The sequence below is a fragment of the Ambystoma mexicanum genome, chromosome 4q, assembly GCF_040938575.1.
Source record: "Ambystoma mexicanum isolate Mex_15411 chromosome 4q, UKY_AmexF1_1, whole genome shotgun sequence".
Lineage (NCBI taxonomy): Eukaryota > Metazoa > Chordata > Amphibia > Caudata > Ambystomatidae > Ambystoma > Ambystoma mexicanum.
Window position 1 is genome coordinate 1161722344 of NC_090928.1, and position 14103 is coordinate 1161736446.

Sequence of the window (14103 nt, forward strand, 5' to 3'; positions counted from 1 at the left end):
AAAGTGCTGGTACTTGGAACACCCTCGGGGACCGCAGTCCAAGTCAGTCGAGAGAGTAGGGTGTAATAGGGTGCTTGGGTGCACCGATTATGTGTGCATCTGATACGAATGCCTGATGGTAGCTGCATCCTAACAATAGGTGTGGTGGTATTTGATATCAGTTGAATGTGTACAGTCTGGAGGGAGTTCACCAAGACTGGGTTTTGGCTGTGTTAGGCCTGTGTAGGACACTTATGTGTGCAGTTAGACCTGAATTTTGTGGATATATCTACGTTTTATCAGAATGTTGAGGTGTTCATGGGGTATTGTTCATATTTGAGCAGCTAGGCCAAATTGATCGAGGGGTGTAGTTGCGCTCTAATTGTGTGTTGGTATAGAGTAGAGAGTGAGCATAGTGGTAGGAGAGGTGAGTGTATCGGTCGGGTTCTGATCTAATGAGATCGGTATTCTGGATTTCAAGAGCGCATTTCTGATTGCTGCATAGAGAGCGACTTAATAGGCGCTTTCAGTGGCGTCATTGCTCCAGATCTCACGGAACATTTGTCATTGGGTTGTAGGTTTCTGTCGCCTTAGATGGTCTTAGTCGGTTTTCTGGAAAGAGCCAGGTTTTTAGAGCTTTGCGAAGGGTAATGTACGTCATGTAGTCTTGGGTGTGTTGAATATGAGAGTGGAATAAGTTCCACAGAGATGGGCCTAGGGTAGAGAATGCGGATCCTCTGATCATAGCAGAATGAATGGTTGGAATCACTAGAAAGAGGGCAGTGCTTGATCTTAAAGTACGAGAAGCGAGGTAGGGTTTTAGCTTCTCTTGTATGTACGTTGTCTTGTGCGCTGTTCAGTAGGTAATGCAAAGGGTCTTGAAAGTGGCTCCTCGTCTGACTGGGAGCCATTACAGTGTTCGGAGAGTGGGTGAGACAAGGTCTTTGTGTCCCAGGGCGAGGAGAAATTTGGTGGCAGCTTTTTGGAGTTTATTGAGTTGGTATGCCGGTGCTCCCAGGTAAAGAAAGTTGGGATAATCCAGTCTCAACATAACCATAGACATAACAGCGGTAAGTCTGTTGGGGTATGAGAGGTAAGGGAAGATGCATCTAAGAAGCTTGAGGTGGTAGTGACAGCATTTTGAAACATTATTGATCTGGTGGGAGAGGGTTAGGCCATAGTCCTTTGTGCAGCCTAGGTTTTCGACTATATCGGCAGGGGGGCGGGTGTTGTGGCGACTGAGGGAGGAAGGCCATGGAACGGATGAGGGAGAAGGGAAGTATTGCCGCATACAATGATTTCAGTTTTATCGGGGTTCAGGAGGAGGTGGTTACTTCGGTCAGTATCATGGAGACAAGCTTCAAGGTCGGGAGGCGGGTCGGTGTTTGGCTTGGCAACCCGGGGTGCTAATGCTGTTAGTAACCCATTCAATGAGCTACCCTTGTTAAATGCCCTTGCTTCACTCTGACCTTTAACCTTTAACTCGGGCTGTCAGGCCGTTACCCCGGAATAGCCCATCATCTGCACTGCAGTGACTTTGCTGTTACAACACCTGGCAAACAGGACAATTGTGACCTCTGAACCTGGTCTGTGCCACTGGAGAGCAGGAGTTGCAGATAAGGATACTGATGCAGTAGGACACAGGTGTACACTATGTTTATGACATGGAGTTTAGTGAAAGGAGGAGGTCTGGTTAGCAGACCACCCAGTCTGAGATGAATTACCCACATCATTATGTCATTAATACAAATCAAAAAATAAGTGGCTTTTACACCCTTGCCAGATGGCAATCCTTCATACTGCAGGATGCAATTTAAGTGTGACTAGCTGTTTAAATTATTTTCCGTGACACATTACCACCTTTAACTAATAAGGAAAGATTTATCGTATAATCAGTATTTTGTGCACTGCCCGTGATCAACACAGGAGAGGAAGAATCTATCGGCAAATTATCATTTATTTTAAACAACAAAATAATTGTGGATACATTTTTATGAAACTACTTAAACGATGTGTCTGCAAACATATTCAAATTTGGATTATTTTTCTAGCCAATTCGATTCTACACTGATTACTTCGATCAACAACTGGAAGATCTCTTAAATTTGAGTAAGAAAGATGTATGTAATAAAATAATAATACAAGTTGTGTCACCTTGCAAGCATCCCTTTTTAATTATGACTATTCATATAGTGCCCGTCTCCAGGAATGGTATTAAGGCACTGAAGCTTGTCTGCAGAGGATTCACATTGTGCCTCAAACAGGTGGGAGCCATTTCTCACTCTTTGGAAGAAGGTGGTAGTGGGCTCTTTTGAGGGCGACAAACATGACAGATAGATAGCTAACACCATATCTGTCCTCATGTATGCTGTCACAACCGTACACCCTTCTGTGATGATGTGAAATGTTATGGAATGTTACTATGCTTTGACATTTACCACAAGGCTATGGCATAATTTATTGACTGTGCATTCCTTAATGTCAGAGTAAGCAGAACTCACATACCTTCAAGAGTGCATCATTCAGGCAGCAAGACAACAATGTGAAACACCAGTGCACCCAAAGAACAGCACTGGACGTGCCCTCATCCGGCCAGTCAAGCACAGTTTAAGGAAAGGATGAGAAACAGAAGTGAGTGTGCTCCAACATGAACTCGCATGCAAGAAAAATAGTGATCTGGACAACTTGTACACCTAGAAACCCTGATTAGTACCAAAAGTTGGAAATGGTTCTTTATTAGAAATGTGAGATTGCCATTTCTCAGATGCCTTTAACAATTATCGAAATCTCCAGTTTCCCTTTTGGCAAAATGTTCCTTCTTCATGATGTTTCAAAGTTGTCCAAATTCTAGCCTCTTATTTGAACATAAGAAGGAAACGAGTTCTGTAATACATAATAAATTAGATAAATGGATAATTTTTAAGTAACCCAAAGAAAATATCTGATGCGTTTCTAAGCTGTTATAGTAATCTTTATAATGCATTCTTCAATTAAGCTTGAATATACTGCATTTTTTTAAATCTACTATTACTAATCCTAGAATTCATTTGCCTAGTTTATCTGACTGTAATGCCCATACTGATATTCTCGAAATTCACAAAGCTATTACAAATCTAAAAAAGGGAAAGTCCTCGGCACCAATGCCCTAATGATTGAATTCTATGATGTTTTCTCTGTTTTTTGCAATACCTTTGAATTCGGGGGACAGATTACAGAAACTTTGCACTGGTGCAAGTGCAAAGTTTGCACGGTTTTAGCACTAGGGCAAAGTTTTCCCGAGTTTTAAAAACACTGGGACACATTAAAAAACCATTGCACCTCGAGTGCTGTTTGGCCTATTATAAGCACCAGGGCTAAAATTGCCCTAGTGGGTAAAAGATACATTTTTGAATTAAAAATGTAGTGAAAATGTATCTTTTTTGCAGTAGGGCAATTTTTGCCCTGGTGCTTTTAATATGCTTTTAATATGCCAAACGGCAATTGTCGAGGTGCAATGGTTTTTCTGGGAGTCACGGAGATGGAATGGTAATACGAGTCCGGCGGTAACCAGGCGGTTTTACCGCCGCGGTTACCGCCGGACTCGTAATGAGGCCCAGAATGTATCTTCTCAGAGAACACTGTTCTGTGTGTGAACCGGCTTGAACCATGCCTTGTAGCTCATCCATCTCAACGAACATGCTCCTACTCCCTTGCCGCCGCTGTTGGGAAATTACTGCCAATGTAACCCTGTGCCCTCTTAATGTATTCTCCTGATGTACCAGAAGTGTGGCCCGCTGTGCAGCCCACCCCAGAGTGCTCCAACTAAATCCAGACCTCTGTCGCAGTATATTGTGCCCTAAAACTAACATGTGTCATTATACTCCCCACTCGCCTTGATGTGCTAAAACCTACTCAGTCGCCCAGGTTATCATGGAGGATAAACCCCCTAAACCCTGTACCCCATAAAAGTCCCAATCAAAGATGATGTAATCACGTGTATGCAATTTATATGTGTTCAAGATATACTCAAAGGTATACTAATGATTGTTGTTTATTATGTGCCTAGTGGTAGTTTCTCATGCCAGCTTAGTTAGTGTCAACTCTACCTCGCTATGACATAGCCCTCACCCCTCCTGGACACAGGCAGCTGGAACTCGTGACACTCACCCTCCCGCCAACTGGGCAGGCTATCCGGAAGAAGCACGGCCTACACCACCATATGTTACATCGCTCCCTAACCAATCGTCTACTAATGTAATACCCTATGTTAATTATTTCATCGATGATGCTGTTTTGCTTTATATTTCCATGTAACTGTATTGTTTGCCAGCGCCCTCTCGAGGCAGCAGAGTTCTCTGGATGCCAACTTTATATAAAGTCTTTTAAATCTTGCAACCTGTTCTCTTAGTCTCATTCCCTAGAGGAATGTGTTATATTTGATGAGGTTGTATTGGTAAGTCGGGGAGTGAGCCTTTACATTTGGTGTCTCCCACGACGTGATCGAGAAGGGTGCGTTGAGGAAGACCCCCATGTCGTGTGGCGCGATCCAGGACGCCCCCAGCAAAACCATCACCTCTGCGGTTGACCAGTATGCGCACAAAAAGAAAGGTTCCAAGGGTCCACGTCATCTTTGCAAATACCCAACTGCTTGCTGGGGAGGGTCACGGCTTGGTAGGGGTGCAGCCTAAGATTGTGGATAGACTGTGAACAGAGGCTCTCAGACCACGCCCGGCAAATGAATAGGCGGAATTAAATTTTATTGTCAGGGACTGTGTGAGTGAAACTGATAGGGTTTTCTTATCTTATATGGCCATTAGGATGCTGTGGACAAAGAGATAAAAAGGATTACGGGATCCTAGCTCCGAAGTGAGGTAGAAGGCCGCGCCGCGTAGCATTGTCTTTACCAGTGCTGGGTATAAGTGGAGATAAAGAAAATAAAACGTAGGAGTCTCATATATTTAGTAGACTCGGAGTAGTTACTTAGAATATTCTCTTTCTGTGTGGATAGAATTCTTCAAGGAGGTAGCTTAAAGAGGCTCAAAGGGGGTGGTGTGAATGAAAAGATAAGAATAAGAAATAAGAGACTAGTGGGGTCATTACGACCCTGGCGTTAAGGGTTTAATGGCGCCGTAAAAGGTGTCAGCGCCGTTAAACCCTTAACGCCTGATTACGAGGTCCCTTTGCGGGACCCGACCTTAACGGTAGGTTTTACCAGCTGTTAAAGTAGGGTGCCGCAAAGGGACCTCGGTGCTAATTACGGTACCGCAATTTGCGGTACCGTACTTAGTGCCTTCCCCAGTCCCACTGAGCCCTATGGGGTGAAAATGGGAATGCGGAAGGGCCATGGTGAAATGGGGAAATACTGCCCGCCAACCTTGGAATGGGGCGGTATTTCCCCATTTCACCATGGCGGACTCGTTACAACACTGGCACCAACCATGGTGCTAATAGCGCCATGGTTTAGCGCCGGGGTTGTAATGAGGGCCTAGAACTAAACAGAGGCAATTCATATTAGGAGGTAGTACATGTTACATGTTCAATGTTGTTGAAGTTAATTGTTTTTGTCTGTCGATAAAGCATGTGCGCATTATGTTGTTTATGGAATAAGTATTGATGAAAAATGTGTTCTGAGGTTCCTGAAAATGAGGTGTATGTAAACAAGGTTGCTGATGTTTAACGTGGTGTGGGTAAACAAATACTGAAAATAACACTGGAGTTTATTTGATTGCATTGTGTAACACACCTAGCATAAGAGTGAGACACAAAAAGAATTGAGGCAAGAGATTATGGGGGAGATACACCGCTAGCGCATATTTGTCAACACCTCCCCTCGTACAGTGAAAAAATTTAGAAATATCATGAAGAATGGCTTACAGAGATAAAAGGAGAGGGTTCATCGCAAATATGTCCAGAAGGAGGGTCCTTTGAGAAAAGAGTGCTAGACCTGGTGGCAACCCATTTGTTAGCAAAGTACTGAGGTAAGCAACTGCAAAATAGACGGGAAGTACTAGATGTATGGAAGATGTTTTATGAAACAACCGCGAGCAGTGACACAAATAAGGAAGTGTCCTCAGAAGGACCTGCGGCCCCGACGAAGGGAGAGGGAGTAACAGTGTAGGAGTTTACAGTAAAATCAGGGGGAAATGACCTCACTAGGCTTTGCCCATTATTAACTAGGCCCGCAGCAGGATACGGCGATCCCAGGTATGTGCATGCACCAAGTGCCCCGGCATCCCCAGCTGCCATGACACTGCCACCTTATGACCCAAGAGGGCTATACGGGCCCATTAGTGCCCCTCCGGTGGACATATCGTGGCTTACTGGGGATTTAGAAAGACAACTTGCTACTACTCAAATGAAAATAACACGATTAAGAGCATTGTGTGATAGGGGTCAGATGTTGCCCGGGGAGGAGAGGTACCACCTAGTATAGCCAGTGATTTGACGCCTCCACCCAGCATAGCAGAGGGTCTACACCATCTCTGCCGCCACAGGGAATGTGTCTAAGGGACCAGAACATGAGTGGCAATCAGGAGAGTTTTAATTCCAATTAAATGACAAGCCAATAAGGATAGTGCGAGCAGAAGCCGCAGACAACCAAGGAGGAGAGGGATAAGGGGAGAGAGAATCAGATGGGTAGATAGATGAATTATGGAGGGATCTGGATGAGTATGAAAAGGGGGTGGCAGCAGCAGGATACTTGCTTCCCTTAAGGGAGGACCCAGAGGATGGGTGAGGGCTCCCGAGATGGCAAGGGAGACTGAGAAAAAGAGTGGGAAACATGTCATTAAGTAAAGCAAAGAAGGTAACGGTAAGTAAAAAAGGAAGTAAGGCCAAACTACAGATGTCTCAGATACACAAGGGAGCTGGGAGGCCCCACTAGATACCATGGGCACAGATGGAGTATTAACCTGTTGAAACTACTCCCTCCACTTTTGGGTGGGGCGGGGAAATAGATACTCGCATTTGAAAAGCACGCAGCAGGGGTGACCTTGGCGATAGGGGATGTAAAAAGTTTATTAGTGTCTGCAGTTGGAGACCAAGCAGATGGGGTGTGGGTGAAGGCCGGTTTCCTGGGAATCACACTAAACTGTGACCGCCATGATTGGACATCGTCCCACAATGTTATGGCATTGGTGTGGAACGCATTGCAGAAAACATTCCTGGACTCCCCAGACTTGCATTTAGTGTTGCGATGCACTATGGGAGAGGAGGAAGAGGTTGTGCAATTCATTCTTCGGATGCAGGATTTGTGGAGATCAGAAACAGGCATGGCATGGGACCAATCCACCACCCTATTCTACTTTATAATTAAGTGGGGGCTCCACAAAGAGGTACAGAAGGCCTTGGATAAAATAGCTGGGATTGAAGCCAAAGGCTGGCCGGAGATTCAGGGCACAATAGTACATCATTGTAGGAGGATCAATGAGAGAGAGAAGGAGATAGCACAGAGAAGGTTGGCAGACGAAGCAAAGTTAGTTCAGAATAAATTAGTGAAGGTCACGGCAATCAATTCAGCGCTACTCACTGAAAGGCAGGGAGAAGGGGAAGAGGGGCAAGGAAATACACCAGCAAGGATGACAGCAGCTTGGTCTGCAAATGGACAAGAGCAATGGGCAGAAGAGGAGCAATATGAAGAGCACCAATGGCAGGACAGACCCGCAAGAGGACGAGGTGGGTACCGGGGACAGAGAGGAGGATTTGGGGGGATGGCAGAGAGTTTGCAGGACAAGGAATGAGGGGAGGACCCCAAGGGTCGTGCTGGAACTGTGGGAGATGGGGGCATTTTGCAAGAGAATGTTGAATGTGACCAGTGGGATATTACCAAGGGCCCCCTCCCATGGGAAACGAGCAGCAATTTGGTCACCCACATTCAGGAAGCCCATACGGGTTACCAATGGGTAGGGGTGGACACCATGAACAGTATTGTAATGAGCTCCAGCAGAGAGTCCAAAACACTGTACCTAGGCAGCAACACCAACAGAAAAGCATGCAGCAACAAGTAGTACAAAACACAATGGGAAATGCAAATACAAAAATGTTTGCAACAACTGCAAATGGCTCATCGACACCTTTTCGCGGCGTAGCTGTAGTGGGGGACAATGTCTTTTCAGTCCCAAGAACAGAAACATATCAGACTAGGACATCATACAGATAGCACTTGCGTGTCCAGTCCTATCAACTACCCTATGTGCAGAGGAGGAACCACTGGTGGGTGCGGAGATAGGCAACAAACAGGCAACAAACAGTTCATGTTTATGGTGGATTCAGAAGCAAAAGTGGTGTACCTGGGACAGTTGATTTCAAAAGATGGTAAAATAATTATACCTGACAGAGCGGCAGCAATACGCTATGCAATAATCCCCAAGACAGTGAAACACATGCAGAAATTTCTCGGCATATGTAATTACTGCCATGCATGGATTCTTGATTATGCGGCCTACACACGCCCATTATTGCAAGCATTGAAAGAACCACAAAAGAACAGCGCCCCAATAAAATGGATTCAAGAAATGATGACACAATACTTAAAATTAAAAGATCTCATCACACATGCTCCAGTATTAGCGAGCCCCGATTATGACCGGGAGTTCTACCTCTTTTCACACTGCAATGGAATATTGATGACAGCAGTGCTAACACAAAAGACATCATTAGGCCACAACCCATTGGCCTACTACAGCGGCACATTAGACTCAGTGATGCAGGGCCACTTCACGTGCGAACAAGCTCTCGCAGCAGCAGCCTTCGCGATAAAGAAAAGTGCCACCATTGTAATAGGATGCTCAGTAACACTGTATGCAGAGCATTCACTGTTTGCAATTCTGGAACAATAAAAACCTACACTTACAACACAAAGAGCAACAGAGTTTGCGATCATAATATCCAGCCCAAATGTCCATGTAGATAGATGTAAAAGTGTGAACCCTTCTACTTTCATTACAGAGCCCTGCATGGTAGAAGATATGCAAGAACATGATTGTGGAACATATGAGGAAGAAGAAGATGATATTCCAAAAGCAAGCAAAAATGCGCCAAAGAGGGGGAAATATATTTTGTGGATGGGTCAGCATCAATCGACAGTGAGACAGAAGAAAAACATGTAGGAACAGTAGTGGTAAGAATAGAAGGGGAGGAGTATGAAGTTATAGTGCAAAAAGTGCATAGTATAAATGCCTCCTATCACACTATCACACTACTCAGCACAAGGAGCAGAGTTGATTTCACTAATTGAAGTACTAGGATGTGCAGTGACAATCTATTCTAACTCGGCATACGTGACAACAATGGTACATTTGGAGTTATCACAATGGCAAAGAAGAGGGTTTAGGAGAGCAGATGGCTCACCTGTACAACACGCAGCACTGTTGAATGATTTAATTGAAGCACTAGCAGAACTGTCAGTGGTAGCGTTGGTAAAATGCCAAGCACACACCAACAACACGGATGCAATCTCACTCTGGAACACAGCAGCAGACGCTGCTGCAAAATAAGCAGCCTACTTTAATGTCCCCCAACCGCGAGAATGCATTGTAAAGACACAAAACCAAGAAGCGCAAGAGGAGGGGTACAACTGCACCCCTATGCTACAGATAATTGAGTTACAAAGATGTGCACCCCCAGAAGAGCAATCATCATGGGGAAAAAGGGGATGTAAGTAGTCAGATTCAATATGGCAGGAAAGGTAGTGATGCCTGTGGAATTACTAAAAATATCATTTCAACAACTACATTTTCCAAAGCATGTAACAAAACAACATATTGCAGCAGATATTCAGGAAGAATGGTTTGTCCCCAATTTACAGGAGCACTTATCAAAATTAACAATAGAATGCATGACATGCCAGACATACAATTCAGGTATGACCCTTGGGACATTACGGGGAACACTGCTACGCCCTATAGGACCTTTCAGAGAGATCCATATTGACTATGCTGATATGGGAGAAAGATGTAACGGGGCAAGATACCTCATTGTAATAGTGTGCCTTTTCTCCAGGTGGGTCGAGGCTGGCCGTGAAGTATTCTCCAGGTGGGGCATATGTGATGTGATCAGGTCAGATAACGGCACCTGTTTTGTAAATGACCTCTTCAAGGAAGTGACCACATGTTTAGGGGTAAAACACAAATTATGTTTGATTTACCACCTGCAAGCAAATGGAGTGGTAGAAAAAATCAACGGCCCGCTCAAAAGTAAACTGTCCAAGCTATGCAACACACTTAAAAAGAACTGCGTAAATTGCTTGTCCCTAGCACTGTTCCAACTCAGAATGCAACCAAGTAAGGACCATCATTTGAGCCCGCACGAAATAGTGACAGGACGGTACATACATACGCCACTAACCCCAGTGAGAAGAGCATCAGACGCTCACAGAGCTGTCACAGTGTTAGGGGATGAATTTAAGGAATACCTCACCTAACTGACACGTGCAGTATGAAGTATAGCAAAGCAAATAGCACCTGCATTCAAACAGAATAATGAAACAGATACAACAGCACCAGCACAACACAGCCCCACAGGACAGCTAATGCCAGGAGAAAATATATATGTGCACAGTTTCGTGTGGAGATGGAACTCTCCACGATTTCATGGTCCTTATGAAGTGATATATTGCACGCCAACCGCAATAAAATTAAAGGGGTTGAAGTACTGGGTGCATCTCTGAGATGTGAGGAGAGCACACGATAGTACCACGCCCCCAAGTGAACAACAGCAAAACACAGATTCTGGAATACCCTAAATTAGAGAAGAAAAAACATGAGGGATAAAATGGGGAAGTAAAATGGGAAAAAAATAAAATGACTAAGGGAAAAGAGTGTATAAAGGGAAAAAGTGTCCAAAAATTACAAATTTATATAAAAGAGTTTGAGAAGAAGATGAAGTGTACAGTATATCCCTCCCTTCCTGTCTCCTACTATTACTGTATGTCTTTCTATTGGATTACCTTTTTGGATTATTTTGCTGTGCTTCTAATACGAGTTAATGGAATAAAAAGTAGAAAAGTGAATGTCAGAAAAATTAGGCTATCACATACTGAAAGTGTTTTTTTGGATCAATTAAAGTAACTAGAAAAGTGTTAGTAAATATATGTGAATAGCAGTGCGAATGTCAATGGAAAAAGAAAAAATGTATATAAAAATAAAGTATTTTTTGGTGTACTTAACCATTTTATATCGACCCTTCAGGTGGAAATATGCCGGAGAGGAGGGCCCTCACTAACAACGACTCAAATTTAGAAAGTGATAGGGTAGATAATAGAGTGAATAAATATTATAACTACGAGCGTGGTTTATCATTTGTAGCAATAGTGTTTTCTGTAATGTTATTTTGCCTTGGTTTGTACTGGAGTTTGACTTTCATAATTGGGGATATGAAAGAGGATGGGAGGGGGGTAAACCTGATATGAGAATGATCAAGCCTTATATGGGCTGGAGCTGAGACAATTTGGACCCATAATGGCTCTTTAAATGATAATCTCACAACGTTGTATAAAAACCAAACTGTCAAACCCACTGTTTTTTCACTTGCTGCTATGGATTTCGATAATGATAATGAGACTAACGAATATGATTTCCTATAAAGTATCAGAGAGTAAAAATGATAGATAATCATAAAGGGGGGAGGAGGAGCCTCAGAAAACACAGAAAACAAATGGCATGACGAGAGAATCACATCCAAGGCAGAGGTGTTGCAAGGTCTCACTGAGGAGAACTTTCAATGGGTCAAAGAGACATGCACTCCAATATGGTCCCAACATATTGTAAAGCTCACGTGGGTTACATCTCTCAAGAAACCCATCAAAACACAGAAAGAAAGTGAACATGAACTTTGTTGCCATGGCGAAGGGAAGGTACAGATGGGGTCAAACAGACAATGTAACAAAACGATCATCATCCCAGACATGAAAAAGAGTACAGCAGTTCTCATGGATGCGTATTGGGTAGGTGGCAAACAAGCATACCTGCATCTCCCGACACCGTGGAGGGGTAACCACACTGCATTCGGCATTAATGGTAATTCCAGAAAGTCAAATCCGAAGGGGGTGAGGTTCGGCTGGCATATCGACAGCACCTCGGCCAGCAACAAGAGAGCCTTCCGCATACAACATTCTGTCTGAAAAAGAGCTACAAGACAGAGTGTCCCGCAAAAGAAGGTCATCCAACTACATTTCTAGTCAATCATCAAAGTTCCTGGCCGAAATTCCAGATAAATATGAACTCTTCAATTCCGCCCAGACATTTTTTACTTCCCTCCTGGTGCCAGGACTTCAGGCACAGGCAAACACCAACTGGCTGCAGATCATCCGCTGGGAGCTAATCCAACTTGCCAACCTGATCAAGGTGGAACTCTACGCCTTGCGGTTAATGACAATGCAGAAACCGGTGCGTCCTGGATCTCCTCAAAGCAATGAACAGTGGTGTTTGCCGAAAATAGAGAGTGCCTGCTGTACATTTGTACCTTTTGAAGACACGGACAATGGGACCCTTTCCCACGTCATCTCGGCCGTGAATAATTTGGGGGAAAGAATGCGCAAGGAAGGAGGAATAGAACCAAGAAACTGGTTCAATGACTTCTTCAATTGGATATCGTCCTGGCTCAGTGTGATGATGAAAATGTTTGTTCCACTCATCGTTTTCCTTTTACTATTTTTCTGTGTGTGCCAAATGTTGTGCAAAATCAATGCCTAGTTCTGCACTGATGATGCTAACAATGGGCAAACCGACAACCGTAGCAAACATGAAAGATGCACTGATCCAAACTGGGGAGTCAGGTGCCTCTATGTACCACATGACGGCAGTATACCGTCATCATGGGGATAGGGTGGATAACTTATATCACACCACAATTAAGGAACCACAGGAACTACAATGGTATAGAGCGGTCTGGGTAGATCTGGATGAGAATGGGGGAATATATATGACCTGTACACCTGATGAATATTCTAGATGAGGTCAGAGCTTACAAAGTGTTGGTAGGGCTTGGATGCCAATTAAAGGGACACCCGCATGGGATGAAGCAGTGCAAGACGCAGAGTACTATCGGAATGAAAATAACCGTATGTATTAGTTTGTTACTTTAGTTGTAACGAAAGGGGGGAATGTGTGGGAGTGAGGAGTCGTTTGGACCACCCTCGCACATTCTGCACAATATGGACCACTTGCTCACGCATTAGCAGGGACGCCTCCATTGCCCTCCTGCTAGCATTAGCATAATTGGGGCTATTGTGGGATACACTTGGCTTCCATTTTGTGTGCCCTCAACTCCATCTTTGGACTAGGCCTCACTCCGATTATACAAAAAGACTTCTCTCCCCTCTGCATTGCGGCGCACAATGCGCTCAAGGGCCCACCTTTTCTTGAACCGTCTGAAGCTTAGCAAATCCCTTTCCCACGGATATGCAATGGATAATTGAAACAGATAACAGAATGTATCTTCTCACTCTTCCTGTGAGATCACTGTCCTGTGTGTGAACAGGCTTGAACCATGCCTTGTAGCTCATCCATCTCCACAAACCTGCTCCAACTCCACTGCCCCCACTGTTGGAAAATGACTACCAATGTAACCTTGTGCCCTCCTAAGGTATTCTCTTGATGTACCAGAAGTGTGACCCTGCTCTGCAGCCCACCCCAGAGTGCCCCCACAAAATCCAGACCTCTGTCGCAGTATTTTGTGCCCTAAAACTAACATATGTCGTCATTATACTCCCCACTCACCTTGATGTGCTAAAACCCACCGAGTTGACAGGTTATCACGGAGGACAAACCCCCTAAGCCTTGTACCCCATCAAAGTCACAATGAAAGATGATGTAATCACGTGTATGCAATTTATTCAAGATTTACTCAAAGGTATACTAATGATTGTTGTTTATTATATGTCTATTGGTAGTTTCTCATGTCAGCTTAGTTAGTGTTAACTCTACCTCGCCGTGACCTAACCCTCACCCCTCCCAGACACAGGCAGCTGGACCTCGTGATGTTTACCCTCCCGCCAGCCTATCCGGAAGAAGCAGCGCCTACACCACCATATGTTACATCGCTCCCTAACCAATCCTGTACTAATGTGATACCCTATGTTAATGATGTCATCGATGATGCTGTTTTGCTTTATATTTCCATGTAACTGTATTGTTTGCCAGAGCGCTC